This window comes from Pantherophis guttatus, chromosome 13 (genome assembly GCF_059756535.1).
Source record: "Pantherophis guttatus breed Tessera chromosome 13, ASM5975653v1, whole genome shotgun sequence".
Classification (NCBI taxonomy): Eukaryota; Metazoa; Chordata; class Lepidosauria; order Squamata; family Colubridae; genus Pantherophis; species Pantherophis guttatus.
In genome coordinates, this window is record NC_142075.1 from 23,378,218 (window position 1) to 23,393,839 (window position 15,622).

The 15,622-nt window shown below is 44.1% G+C and overlaps 1 protein-coding gene across 9 annotated transcripts in view; it reads right to left on the reverse strand.

The window, feature by feature from the left end:
* LINGO1 (leucine rich repeat and Ig domain containing 1) overlaps window positions 1-15,622 on the reverse strand; it is a 308,187-nt gene that overhangs the window by 105,102 nt on the left and 187,463 nt on the right. For all 9 annotated transcript variants that reach the window (XM_087878155.1, XM_087878153.1, XM_087878156.1 and 6 more), the window contains one exon: window positions 7,220-7,290. The gene's annotated coding sequence lies outside the window, so the exon portion shown is untranslated. The remainder of the gene's footprint in view (window positions 1-7,219; window positions 7,291-15,622) is intronic.

The following is a 15,622-nucleotide window of genomic DNA, read 5'->3' on the forward strand; positions in this document are numbered from 1 at the left end:
TTTGTTTTCGTTTCTTCTATTTTTTCTTCCTTCCTTCCTTCCTTCCTTCCTTCCTTCCTTCCTTCCTTCCTTCCTCCCTCCCTCCCTCCCTCCCTCCCTTCCTCCTTCCCTTCCCTTCCTTCCCCTCCCCTCCCTCCCCCTCCTTTCCTTTTTCTCATTTTTATTTCCTTCCTTCCTTCCTTCCTTCCTTCCTTCCTTCCTTCCTTCCTTCCTTCCTTCCTCCCTCCCTCCCTCCCTCCCCTCCTTTTCCTTTTTCTCATTTTTATTTCCTTCCCCTGCCCCCCTTTCCGCCTTCCTTCCTTCCTTCCTTTCTGAGCCATGGTGGCGCAGTGGTTAGAGTGCAGTACTGCAGGCTACTTCTGCTGCCTGCCAGCTGCCTGCAATTTGGCAGATCAAATCTCACCAGGCTCAAGGTTGACTCAGCCTTCCATCCTTCCGAGGTTGGTCAAACGAGGACCCAGATTGTTGGGGGCAAGACACTGACTCTGTAAACTGCTTAGAGAGGGCTGTAAAAGCACTGTGTATACAAGTCTAAGTGCTATTACTATTCCTTCCTTTCTCCCTCCCCTTCCTTTTCTCATCTCTCTTTCCTTCTCCTTCCCCTTCCCCTTCTTTCCTTCCTTGAACACATTCGATAGGGAGGCTGCTTAGAACTGCAACAGCAAATTTACCACCTTGCAAATACTCTGCAGAAATTCACTGGAACGGAGCAGAATCCTTGCCAGTTTGCATGTTTGCAAACCTTCTTTCTCACCTTACAGCCTGTTCTACATAGGCAACATTTTACCTTTGTCCTGGGAATAACCTAAAAGGATGTGTCGAGTGAGTGTGTGTGTCTCTGGGAGGTTATGTGCATGCAGGAAACACGTCCTTTAAGCTGTGTGTACAGTAGTCCTCGAATTAGGACCACAATTGTGCCCGGAATTGATACAGTGGTTAAGTCAATTTCACCTGATTTTACTACATCTTTTGCTGTGGCTGTTAAGCAATCATCATTTAACATCAAGCGAAACCGGCTTTCCCCGTTGACGTAACTTGTGGGAAGCCCCCTGGAAAGTCTTTTTTTTTTAGCACCATTGTAACTTCAAATGGTTGCTAAGTGAACATTGCAAATCAGGGACTACTTGTATTTAGATTGAGGGATGCTCTAGGGAGATGGATGTCCTCCTTTAGCTGTGGGGCTGCTACTTTTCTGAACTTTTCATTTAAAGAGAGGAGCGTGGGACATAAAAGGTGAATCATCTCATTGGTACCATTAGATGAGGGAAGTCAATACCTAGAGCAAAGGTGTCCAATCTTGGCGACTTTATGACTTCTGGACCAGTGGTGGGTTGCTACCGGTTCGCCACGGTTTGGCGAACTGGTAGTAGCAGTGGTGGGAGGCTCCGGCCACCCACCTGGACATCATCAAATACGCTCTGTGCATGCGCAGAAGCTTCTGCCCATGCACAGAAATGATGCGCACATGCGAACTGGTAGCAAAGGTAAGTAAAACCCACCACTGTTGTGGACGTCAACTTCCCTGAATTCCTCAGCCAGCCATGGGGAATTCTGGGAGTTGAAGACTATAAGTCTTCAAATCTCCAAGGTTGAATAACCCTGGAACCAGAGTGAACATGCGTCTAGGAAGGTCTGAATCTTTTCAATTCATCCTGGGGCACAAGAGCTAAGAAATCTATTTTGTTAATTGGCCCAATCTCAAGACTTCTGTGTGTAGGACAGTGGTGGGTTGTCCCTGGTTCAGACCGGTTTGCAAGAACTGGTAGTAAAACTGGCAGGAGGCTCCACCTACCGCCCCGGATGTTGTCATTGGCGATCTGCGCAAGTGCAGAAGCTTCTGCGCATGCACAGGAGCTCGGCACCCGCACAATCCCGTTGCGAACCGGTAGTAAAGGTAAGTAGAACCCACCCCTGGTGTAGGATCTCATTTTCCGTCCGGATGGGAACGACAGAAGAAAATGGGGACATCCATTTCAACTGTCCATTCAATATGGACAGTTGCTGGCCAGATGGAGAGAAGATGCTGAGCACATTGTAAGCCGCCCTGAGTCTTCGGAGAAGGGCGGCATATAAATCAAATTTAAAAAAAAAAAAAAAAAAAAAAAGATCAAAAAATTGGTATTCTGCAGCAGGATGAAAATCTGATAAAGCAAATAAGAGATGAAGGTCAAATGCACATAAAAAGGTTGTATAATGCATTATTGGAAATAGACTCAGAAACAGACTTAGTCAAGGATTGTATGATAAAATGGACACAAAATGTAGGTGAACCAATAATGATGGAAACATGGGAAAAGATATGGGTTAGAAATGTAAGATTTACACAAGCACAAAATTTAAGGGAGAATTTTTACAAAATGTTTTATAGATGGCATTTAGACCCAAAGAAACTAGCTTGTATGTATCCAAATTTACAACCCAAGTGTTGGCGATGTGAGTGTGAAGATGCTACATATTTTCATATATGGTGGACATGTAAAAAGATTAAGGCTTTTTGGATAAAAATATGGTGGATTATTCAAAATATTTTGAAGAAAAAAATTAAATTTACACCACAGTTTTTTTTGTTGGGAATAGTTACGGACTGTACTGTAATAGAGACTAAGCTGGTTTTGAACTTAATAACAGCTGCCAGGTTACTGGTGGCACAGTACTGGAAGAAGGAAGATCCACCTACTATTGAGGAATGGACATTAAAAGTTGTGCATTTGGCGGAAATGGCAAAAATTTCATCATACCTTAAAGACCATTCAAATGAGAGATATATATCGGAATGGAGAAAATGGATTGATTACATACAGAAGAAGTATCCGAATAAGAAGATTCACATAGCTTATGAATGAAATAATATTAAGTAGTTTATGTTTGTTTTTTCTGAGTTATAAGGAGTTAAGGACCTAGGGAGAATAAGAAATGTAATAATTTGTTAGCTTATTTTAGTTTTTGGTTTGTGAATGCTATACCCTGTGCTCGTTCTGGGAAGTCTAGGGAGGGGGGTGGGGGGAGGGAGGAGAAGGGAAGGGAAGGGAGGGTGGGCAGGGGAGGGGGGTTGAGGGGGGAAGGGTGGGGGGGTGAAAATGTTTGTATCTTTTATAAAACTTTTCAATAAAAAAAAAAAAAAAGAAGAAAATGGGGACATCAAAGCAACACCTAAAATCTGTACATCATTCATCCCACTTCCCACGCCAGGGAACACCTGCTGTACAAATACGCGCACCCTCCTCCCTTCACCGCACTGTCATGTGTGAACCAAGCTGCTAATGAGCTCAGAAACACAGAGACACTTGAATTAACATGGTTGAATGGAGACAGCCTTGCCCAGTTATGGAGCCTCCCAGATTTTTTTCACATTGGGAGGGCGGCTGATGAATTCTTGAGCCCAACACTATTTTTTCTTTTCAATTAACAAGGTCAAAGAGGAGCCATTCACTCAGGCGGGCTTTTTCAAAGAGGCAGAACGCCTTAAATATTTCATCGAAAGTAATTCCCCACCCCTGTCAGAAAGCTTTCCTTTCCTTTTTAAGAAAGACATCTCCTTCCCACCCCTTTTGTTCATGTCAGGATGTAATTAAGCATGAAAGATCAGAGTGCATAACAAAAAGACTCAACAACCCCATGACTTCGCTGGCTTCCTCCAACCAACCACCTCTTTCTCCTCATTTAACATTAACACGCCATCCTTGGGTGAACACAGAGCTGTCAAGATGGGATCTCATGCCCCACTTGTCCTCGGAGAGAAGAAGAAGAAGAAGAAGAAGGAGAAGGAGAAGGAGAAGGAGAAGGAGAAGGAGAAGGAGAAGGAGAAGGAGAAGAAGAAGAAGAAGAAGAAGAAGAAGAAGAAGAAGAAGAAGAAGAAGAAGAAGAAGAAGAAGAAGAAGAAGAAAGAAAGAAAGAAACCACTTCAGATTGCATCCAGTTTTGTAGACCATGAATCTTGGAGAACCACAGGTTTGCAGAAGAGACAGGTACAGAATAACAGAGTTGGAACAGATCTTGAAGGTCTTCTAGTCCAACCCTCTGTTTGAGCAGGAACCTTTCTGGACAAATGGTTCTCCAAGTTGTTTCACTGATTAATTGTTCTACCTGTCAGGAAATTTCTCCTCTCTATCTCCTCTCCTCTCCTCTCCTCTCCTCTCCTCTCCTCTCCTCTCCTCTCCTCTCTCCTCATCTCATCTCATCTCCTTTTCTCTCTCTCTCTCTCTCATCCATCCATCCATGTATCCATGTATCCATCCATCATCTATCACCTATCACTTATCATCTATCTATCTATCTATCTATCTATCTATCTATCTATCTATCTATCTATCTATCTATCTATCTTCTTCATCATCATCATTATTATCATCTATCTATCTATCTATCTATCTATCTATCTATCTATCTATCTATCTATCATCTATCTTTCTACCACCATCTATCTATCATAATCTAATCTAATCTAATCTAATCTAATCTAATCTATCCACTCATCCGTCTCTCTTTCTCCTAGAAATCTCTATCAGAGCCACATTAAGTGATCACGTAGCATTGGTCCGTCCAATTTTACTTCCCATGAAATCCCTTCTTTCAATTTTGCTGCCAAAGGAAACAATTACCCTTTCAGGTGGCAGCAGATACTTTTAAGACAATCGTCAGGCCATAGGCAGTTTTTGGGGACTAGACGGAGAATTCCGTCTCCCATTGATTTCTCTCTTCTTTCTCACTTGCAGAGTGCTCCGAAAATGAAGTTATTGGCGGGTGTAATGTTTTCTCTACCTGACAATTTATGCTGTTGGTTCTCCAGGAAAGTGCTGACCTCTGCATTGACAAACCATCCCTGGATAGACATGTTTCTATAAATAAACCTGCTTTCTTTTCCTCTGACTGAAGGGATAAAGCTTTCGATTATTTTGACTTGCGTAGCTCATTCTCTTTCCCAGCCTTCTCTTACTGGCTGGGTTAAAACTACAGAAAACCCTCCCGCGATTTAGATCCGGCATCCATCTTATTTTGTCTTTGGTTTCAGCAACGGGAAACCTGCCTCTAAAACAATCCAAGCTGGTATGACAATCATCGCAGATGTTTGCACAATGCAGTAAATCAGCCATGCCGAAATGAGTGCCTTTAGACTTGTTACAATTACAGCTTCCAGAATTTCACAGCCAATGCACCCGAGACGTTTCAAGGGGGACCCGACTGCAGCAAGCAACAGTACACCGTGGTTTGCTTAACTATAGTTTATATACCATTCAACCCCTGTTGGCTGAATTCGAACGACCGTCAGAGGCTCATTCCCCTCACAGCAATCCTAAACAGATCTGGTTAAGATATTGTACGAACAAGGCCATTTTCTCAACTTTTAGTTCCTGTCCTGTATCTTTTTCTCCAAGTAGGAGGTGAACGTATTTACATGATCGTGTTAAGCTGAGACTTCCACTAATTTGAAGGACCATTGACTTAAGTTTCCTAAGTCTGATTTTGGAAAATTATAAAGGAAAACCTTGAAGGAGCCCTACTTGTGAAATGAAATTTCTTCAGGTGTGGTTCTTAAACCCATTGAATGGATCACAGAATTACATACCAAAAGTTTGAAGGTACCACGGGGAGCATTTAATCAGGTGTCCTGCCCAGGACATGAATCTATCACTACAGATGTAGAAGAAGAGCAAGCAGAGTTGGTGGATGGAGTTAAGAGTGTCATCAGCTTAGAGTCGTTGCATTCCCACAAATGATCCCAATCCAACCTCTCTTGAATTCTGTTGATTCTTATCTAGCACCAATTTAGTGTTGACCGTTAGTTGACTAACTTCTTGTGCATGAGAAATCAACTAGCTTAATTAGAAGTCAATGAAGAGTCCTGATTCTTTGCGCCTGACACATACAGTTGCATTCTAGTGCAATGGCTTCCTTAAAGCCCCCCCACCCCGACCCACAGCCAGAGAAAGGGACGCTGGAATCATCCTGATAGGTTTTTTTTTCCCCATTAAGAAACTAAATTTTGTTCTGCACTGAAACCTCTCCTTGTTCCCTCCAGAGAGCTGTCAAGCTGGGAAATTGCCGGAGAACAGCCAGCTCTGATGTTTGCTGTCTCACACACTGCCTTATCAAACTGACAGTTCACAAATTTTAATCTAGGATTCTGTACATACAGTACAAGCTGGAACCTGCTCCTGTCTCTTCTCAGTGTCCTGGAGAGAGAGCGAGATAGAGAGAGAGAGGGAGAGGGAGAGAGAGAGAGGGAGAGGGGAGAGAGGGAGGGAGGGAGGGAGAGGGAGAGGGAGGGAGGGAGAGGGGAACGAGGGAGAGCAAGAAAGGGAGAGAGAGGGAGGGGAGGGAGATGTGAGAGGGGGAGGGAGAGAGGGATGGAGGGGGGAGGGGGAGGGAAGGAAGGAGGGAGAGGAGAGAGAGGGAGGGAGAGAGAGGGAGGGAAGGAGTAGTGAGAGGGAGGGAGGGAAGGAGGGAGGGAAAGAGAGAGAGAAAAAGAGAGGGAAGAAGGGAGAGGGAGGTAGGGGGAGGTAGGGGAGAGAGAGTGGGAGGGAGGGAGGAGAGGGGAGGGAGGGTAGAGGGAGTGGGAGAGAAAGGGAGAGAGGGATATATATGTATGCGCACACACACACACACACACACACACACACACACACACACACAGGCTGGAAAAAAGGGGCCAGTGATTGTCACAGACCAAGAAGGATGAAATGCAAGAGAAGACTCTAGAAAAATCTACGGTCTGACACATCCAGGGTCATCCAATCTACCCTCTGAATGCTGCACCTTGGCAGCCTTTTGTTGGAAATTTCTCCTTTTAGAAAATAATAATATCAGCCAACGGATTTAAGATCTAACCTCTAGGGAAGTCTTTCTCAACGGGGCAACTTTAAGATTGGACGGACTTCAACTGTGAGAAGTAGACTTTTTCCTCAAGTACAATATTTTACATAAAGAAATATGGGACTTTGGAATGAGTAGAAGGCCATCAAGTTATTTTTCCACGCTGAGCAGAAGAATCTAAAATCAAGTGACCTGCAGGTCAACTGTATCAATGAACACCCATAGATACATCATGCTCCAATGTGCAATAGAAAATTCCCACTTGTCCAAACCTTGGGTGGTCTATTTTCATCGTTCAGATACATCCCACAGATTTCATGCTGTTGCTGGAGGAAATACAGGCAGGCTCATACTCTGGACTTCAACCGAACAGAATGTATTCCATTTCTTAGGAGACTTCTCAACTCACCTAAGCAAGTGTAGGATGACCAGTTTCCAGAGATGTAGTGCTGATCTTCCCCTCGCTGGTCCAATCATGCACTGAAAATGAAAAGAAGAAGACATTTTGAGATCGGCTGCCTCACAGAGAATTACATTCTTCAGGAGTGACTTGGGGACCCATCACTCCTTCAGGCCAAGCCACCTCCTAAGATTCTGGTTGTGAGGCTTCAGTAGGAATAACTCTTTGGGGTCTATCACATTGATTGACCAGAGGAAAAAAGCAAGCGATCAATAAAATGTATGGAGTAAATATGGTGATATAATGGTCTGTGAGAATGGCCTTGGGAGGCAGGAGGGAGGGAGCTGAAAACAGCACAACCGGCATTGAAAAGGTGTCACAGACCACAGAAAAGGGGAATGGTGGGGAAAACATTTCAGAAGACACCCTCCCTAGTTTTCTGAAGAGTAAAGGGGAAGAGGTAAGAAAATATTTTCAGACTTGCAAAATTATGTTAATGTAACCTTACAATAGGGATAGAGTTAGTGGAGCGGAGCAGAGCAGAGCAGAGCAATGTAGGCAAAAGAGAGGCAGAACCTAAGGTGGAATCAAGAGAAGAACCAGCCTAGAATTATTACATTCCCATAAGCAATCCAAGTCCAACATCTCTTGAATTCTGTTAACTCTTATTTAACACCAATTTCATGTTGGCCATTAGCTGATTCTTGGAAATAGCCATGAGCAATAAATCAGCTTAACTAGAATTTATTGTGTGCTCTTGATTCTCATGCCTGACATGTTAATGCATGTAGTTGTGCTTCTTATTTGGGCAAATTTGCAGGAGCTAACAGGTAAGCAAGCAGGCGACTGAGATTACGACTTAGCAAAGAACAAACAGACATTGAAAACTGTAGCAAAGCTTTAGCCGTTGCTAATTCTCATACAAGAAATGGCCAGCGGGGCATCTGCTGCAAGGTTTGAGCCAGCTTCAATTGTCACACTGATGACAAGAATAATTGAATACCTCCAGCGCAAGCCTATTAAGCCGACATCAACCAACGCTTTATATAATCCTATATAAAAGGATGCAGAAGGGAAGAGAACAGTTGAGGAGGAATATAATTGGAAACACAGCTTGAGAAAACCTTGCTGGCACGTGGAAGAAACACGCCAGCTTTAGTTCTCAGACAGATGGCATCAGCCTGGAGATTTCATACACAGGTGACAAAAAGTTCCAGGCCTAACATTTTCATTGGCATATTTCAGTTTTGGGCAAAATGCCAAGCTTTTCAAAAGATCATCCAAGCGTAGATCTACCCTGACAAGGAATGAAGTCGAATCATGGTTGCCTAGATCTCAGGGTTATCCTTGGAGTGGTGCTTCTCAACCATGATCATTTCAAAATCTGTGAACTTCAACTCCCAGAATTCCCCAGCCAGCATGGGATCGTCTCATCCCTTGAGATGAATCAAGTCCCAAAGTGCCAAAGATTGGAGAAACGATCGTCAGATTAAAGGACGCGATTCCAGTCTTTGGCCACCCAGAAAGATTTCACAGAAACTCTCTTTTTTCTTGGAAGGACCCCTCAGAAGACACGGATATTTCTTGCAGCTGAAGGAGAATTGGTAGGGAAAATAAGGCAGATAATTGTCCTCCTGCCAAGCCTGGGTTTGCTTGCTATGCCCCTGAGGACAAAGACATGGGTCAAATCCTGACGTTCTCCAGAAGGTTCTTCAGAAGTTGAAGTTAGGAACACTGCCCTGTGGAAGCATCTCCTAGCTGTCCATCAAATGGCTATCACTTCACCCCACCTCAATCCCATTCACAAAGTTTGAATGCCTGAAATCAGCGTTGGCTTGGTGTAGCACCAACCCTTTCTGGATGCTGTTTTCCTCGCTTGAATTGGCAGGAAAGTGACAGCATCAAGCCAACTCTTGCCTTCCCATCAGCTTTCCACATGCGGGTAAGAGGACACTTTAACTCCCAGCAATCTTTTTCCCAAGGAAGGCACTTAATGCAGTATCATTAAGTCATTGCTTCCCTTTCTTTTCTGATAAACCAGAAAGACCGAGATGAATCCCTGCTTACAGTGATAGGTGTATCCTCCTGCCCTCTAATCTCATTCCCATTCAGCAGTTGCAGCCTGCTTCACAATGCATTAATGAACAGTTTCATAGCCCAGATGCAGAACTGGGATGAAGCAAGCCAGCAGCATGTCTCTAGACGAGCCAAAGCTGGTCTGAAGGGAGTTGAACAGAAGTGACATCTCCCCAGCTACTTCCCGTGCATACATACTGTATCAGGAAAGCCTTAAGAGGTCAATAAGTTAAGCTTGGTTCTGGGTAACTTCCTGGAATCCACATCGAAGTGGTTGCCCATGGTCTCCAAAAAAGGTCCATGATGCTTCTTGATGTTCTAGTCCAGTGGTTCTCAACCTGTGGGTCGCGACCTCTTTGGGGGTCGAATGACCTTTTCACAGAGGTCGCCTAAGACCATCGGAAAACACATATTTTCGATGGTTTTAGGAATAATTTTATGGTTGGGGGTCATCGCAACATGAGGAACTGTATTAAAGGGTGGTGGCATTAGGAAGGTTGAGAACCACTGTTCTAGTCCATCCCATTGGCCTGGGATTCTCAGGGGATGTCCCATTTATGGACTGATTTGACCCAGTTGTCTTTAGCTTCAGACATCAGCCATGGTCAACTGAAATATTAAAGAAGAACCTAATCTACATATATAAAAGCCAAATACAAGTATTATATTCACACGCTCTGATGCTAAGGAGCTAGATATTCTACTCCCCCTCCCCACCTGAAAAGAACTCTGTTCCAACTGCCAGTTCCCTTATATTAACACCCTCTGATGCTACCCCTTCGCTAAACTGGGTGTGGGCATGGCCAGCGCGTAACTCATCCGGCCTGCGGGCTGGGACATTCTACTCCCCTCCCCCTCTGTTCCAACTGCCAGTTGCCTTATATTAACACGCCCTGATCCTATGGAATTACACATTCTACATTAAGTTTCAGGCTTTAAGTGTCAATTTATCACATAGTTTTGTAGTGAAGTACGGGCATCCAGCTAGTCATGAATAAACCCTTTCCTCATGAGGAGTCTAGAATCCCTTGAGATGAATCAAGTCACAAAGTCACAAAGATTGAAGAAATGATCATCGGATCATTTCAGATTCAAGGGAATCTTGAAACTCTACCATCTGCATTCCCTAAGGAAAAAAAAACAATGTTTTAAAATTCAGAGGGGACTTTCCTACACCTCGAGAAGATTCTTCAGGAATATTTTCCCCAAGATCAGGGAATCCCTGGTCCTCTTCAAGGTCTCCAGGAATAGAGAACTTGTTCCTCACGGTCCTTATTTCCTTAAAACCCCCATCTTCAATTGGTTGGGTTTCATTACACATCCATCCATCACATTACAAGAACTTAGATCCACAGGCAAAAATAGTAAAAAAATAAATAAATAAATAGCATGTCAATTTTAACACTGAAGGTCTTAACTTTAGAATCCTCTCTCTGTATTTAAGCGATATCACAGCATCCAGGGTGTTTGCACCACCTAGTGTCCAGCTGTCCAGGAAGGCTGGAAGATCAATCCGTGGAGGGAAGAGGGACCTCTTATCTTATCCCACTATCCCCTCCCTTCCCACTCGGGATCTGTGGAGGATTTACAGAGAAGAGCCACAGAAGGACAACATAAAAATAAACTATGGTGGATTGTTTCTTTATAAAACAAACCGAAGAGCATTTATTTATAGCTTCTCAACACCTTAGAGGCTTTCTCTCCTGGGTGTGTTATCCCAAGGTACACAACATGATGTGCAATCATTTGGAGTTTTGTTCAGGCTGTGTGTGCGTGTTTGCCTCTCCTTTCTCTGCCTGACATATGTCCTCTCCCATTCTTTCTCACATTCCACTAATTTTGTCTCCCTGGGGGCGGGACCCAGTTTAGCAGCTGGCTTGGGGGTTGTGTAGTGTACCCTTCCTTTTGGAGAACTTCTCTTCCAGATCCAAAGGGTGGAAGCATTAGAATAAGTGGAGGGGCAGGGTTTTTTTTTTGGGGGGGGGGGGGAAGGAGGGATGAGTTATCCCAGGCAGAAGAACAGATCAAAACCCTCTTTCTGAATCTTATCTTTCCACTTAAGTCTCTGATGGCAGAGAATTGAGCAACCCCCTCTCAAAATCCTCAATTTACCCACTTACAGCTGAAATATTGTATTGTAAGGTAGTGGAGAAAAGATGACAAGAAATTCTTCCTTCCTTCCTTCCTTCCTTCCTTCCTTCCTTCCTTCCTTCCTTCCTTCCTGCCTGCCTGCCTGCCTGCCTGCCTGCCTTCCCTCCCTCCCTCCCATCTCCCTCCCTCCCTTGTGGAAGTTTTACTTGACTTTGTAATGTGCCATCTCCCTCCTTTTTCTCATTTTCATTTCCTTCCCCTTCCCTTTCCCCTTCCCCTTCCTTCCTTCTTCTCTCCCTCCATTTTCTTTCTTTCTTTCCTTCCTTCCTCCCTCCCTCCCTCTCTTGTTGGAGTTTTACTTGGCTTTGCAATGTGCCATTTTTAAGAAGTCTGGTGGGAATTATATAATCATTTGCAGAATATTATAATCATTTGTCTAGGGGAAGGGTCAAGGTGGGTACAAGGATGAGCAATTTGCCGTCCTCAAAAGTCCATGGCATGAGGCCAAATGGTAAAGAGGGCTAGGGAAGGTTGAATCGGTCTGCAGGAAACCATCTGGTGATGTTATGATAATACCAGAGCATCTGGCCAAAGCTGTCGGCCTGGTTTTGGCTTTGAAGTGGGACTAATTGTGGGGATTTCAATTGGAGACACATACCTATTTTGAGCCTTGGACACGTGGGGATGTCAAACTATGCACTTGGGGGCATTCATGGTCTACCGTCTATGGATTGTCCACTTGCTACCTAGCCACCGATTTTCCCCATGGTGCTGTCCTTGCTCGTGGAACCACCATAGATCATCACCTGGAAGCCATCTCTGGGAGTTTACAAGAAAAGATTGAAAAGCTATTTGTCCAGGATGGAATGAAGATCCCTGAAGGAGGTTGGACTAATAGACCTCCAAAATCCCTTTCAGTACTAGGATTCTACATTACTTTATGCAGCTAGTACTCCTATTTTACAGAGCTATGTGAAACCATCAAAGATTATCTTGAATTCCCTTTTTTCCCACCTTTATATATGTGCTCTGACTCATTGCCACATCCGTTTTTGATGACTGTTCTCTCTTTTTTTTTAGAAAGGGAACACAAAAGTTAAGATGTCGTTCCGTGAGCATTTTCCCCAATGGACACATTATGGGGCTTTCTTTGTCCTAATGTCCCCATCTTTCATGTATTTTTTTCCTAAGATCCACTTTTTAAAAGCCATTCTCACCAGAACAATGTGTTTTAATGTGCCTTTCCCTTAGCATATGGGTCTTTAAAAAAAAATCATTAAGGCTGTAAGTCGGTGAAAATAAGAAGTTCAGAAGAAGAGCACATTACAAATTGGTACATTTTTAGAGAGGACAAATAAGGTATTTTTGGATCGAGTGGTAATTTCTCATCCAGCTTTATTTTCCAGGCCCTTATGCTAGTCAATCCTTTTTTTTTTTTTCATTTCGACCACTTTTAAAGTGGGCAAAAGCATTTCTGAGTTCATTACCTTTTCCAAGTCAACCTAAATAACAACGGAATTCCTAGGTAGTTCTTAGCTGTATCCTTTCTCTTGCAATGACCCTGGGTGGCACAATTTCCCAGTCTGAAGGCAGTGTAGGAAGTTAGCACCCACCCCTTGTCTAGAGGAATGAAATATTTTAAGGAAATATTAAAAAAAGGCAGAATATTATGTTTCCCTGTATGAAAAATGGAGAAGCATGTTTTACAGACACAGCAGCTCCCACCTTCCTGCCCCCCACCCTTTGTTAATGGGACAGAGGTAGAAACCCAATCCTTTGTCAAAGGACATTTGCAACACAATAGCAACAGAAACTAACACAATGGGACCCATCTAGACAGAAACTCACCACATGGCACCTGGGAAGATTACATCAGCCAGCAAGGCTAGCTAAGACCCCCACCCCCTGGGAGTCTGACAACCAATCAGAGTACTCTTTCTGGGCCCCAGGAAGTTCAAAGCCAGAGAGAGCATAAAACCCGAAAAACTCGCTGTATCTGCCCTTTTCTGTTCAGGAACTCAAGCCATGTGATCCTGTCCACCATTAAACCATCTTTCCAAGCAGTCTCTATGTTTCCAGTGTCTTTTTCCCCACTTGGAGCAGAACCTAGAAGGAGATTTCTTCCAACAGCAGGAAAGCTGTTCCTTCTATGGTTAGAAACACCATCCAAAGAAACCTGTAAGACGTTCCAAAGGGTTCTAGAGCAAAGTTTCTTAAACTTGACCACTTGAAGATGGGTGGATTTCAACTCCCAGAATTCCACAGCCAGCCATGCCCAAACCCACTCATTTTCAATGTCTATGGAGATACTTATTGATCCAGGTCCTGGTTGTCCCAAGGGTGTTTTTTCAAGAGGCAACTGGACTCTCTTTGTTTTTCCTTGAAGATGTTTTGCTTCTCAACCAAGAAGCTTCTTCAGCTCTGAAGAAGCTTCTTGGCTGAGAAGACTGAAAGATTGAAAGACTTATCTGAGAATACTGAAATGGAAGAAGATTCTTGGTTGAGAAGCGAAAGGTCTTCAAGGAAGAACAAAGGAAGTCCAGTTGCCTCTTGAAAAAAACATCTTTGGGACAACCAGGACCTGGATGACTAAGAATTTCCATAGATGTTGAAAATGAGCAGACTTCAACTCTCAGAATTGGCTGGGGAATTCTGGGAGTTGAAGTCCACCCATCTTCAAGTGTCCAAAGTTGAGAAATACTGTTCTAGAGAATGAAGAGGGGGAAAAAAAACAAGAAATCTGTTCTGCAGGAACGTCAATTGCTCGGGAAATTGGGAGACAACTTGGCTTTGGCATCTGGCTCTTTGTGTTTAGCTGCTCTGACAATCCATCTGAGTGGAGAGAAGTAGGACGGCAATGTTTTACATCAATCATCTTGCGTGAGTCGTGATTGGCATCCCGGATGACGTTCCTCATCAGAGAAATGAATCCTGGCGCTTCAGAGATTTGGCAAGGGAGGCCTGTCAAGTGTAAGTGTTCTCCAGCAAGAGGGGTGCATGAAGAAAGCAACTGCTCGTAAGTGATGAGGCTTTCTCTCCAGAGCAACATCTCACGCCAGCCAGCTCCTTCACAGTCTGGAGGATTCTCAAATCTCACCCCACAAACATCTTTTGAATGAAACTAACAAGGACTCTGTGATAGAGATACCAGTTCTAAGGAAAACACCCACCCACTCATTACATGGCAGGGAGGAGTCTGGGTTTTTTTTGGGGGGGGGGCATCACTTTGCTGCTGTGATGGCACTTTGGGAGACTTTGGGACAAAGGCAGACTGCCTAGGGAATGGTTAGATAAGAGAAGGCATAGCCCTCAGCTGCACCATGGGTGGGGCAGGAAGTCAGAAGGGACCTTCCCTAAATTCTCAGGCTGTAAAGGAGATGGGGGAAGATTTGTACTTTCAGACTTGCAAGACTGATGTCAACCTTCATAGGTAGACCAGAAAAGAAACACAACCAAATTCTACTTTATTGTAAGTCTTACATTGACAGAATCTTGCTAGTCTGAAAGTACCAATCTCCCACCATCTCCTCTACAGCTCAAGAAATTAGGGAAGGTTCCTCTTAACCAGGGATGGTATTCACTTACCTTTGCTACCGGTTTGCAAATGTGAGCGTGTGCACGCACTCGCTTTGCTTGCACGCGCCACCTCCGTGCATGTGCCACCTCCATGCATGCACAGGGCCTTCTGCGCATGTGCAGAGTGTCCAAAACTTGGATAAATGGGACATGATTACATCCGGGCGGGTGCCCGCAGCCGCCGCTACCGGTTTACCCGAACCAGATGTAACTGACTGAATACCACCACTGCTCCTAACCCACCCACTATCCAGCTGAAGGTTATGTTGCCCCTTATTTGTCTGTTCTCTAGGCAGCACCTCTTTGCCTGTCTCCCAAAATCCTTCTCACAAGCCATGCAGCTGCATCTATAGGTCATTTAAATTTCTGCAGTTCAAATTAGATTCTATTGGTCTTTTGCTGTTCTCCCTGTCTCTGGAGATCTCTGGAGAATATCCAAATTTCCAACCCCCTTTTTTATGTACATTAGGTTAGGTTAGGTCAGGGGTCTGCAACCTTAAACACTCAAAGAGCCATTTGGACCTGTTTCCCACAGAAAAGAAAACACCGGGAGCCACAAAACCTGGGTGGGCGTGGCCAACTCAACGTCACTCACTTTCACCAGTCACATGACTCCCTCTCTGTATCTCTCTCTGTCTCTCTCTCTCCCCCTCTTTTTGTATCTCTCTA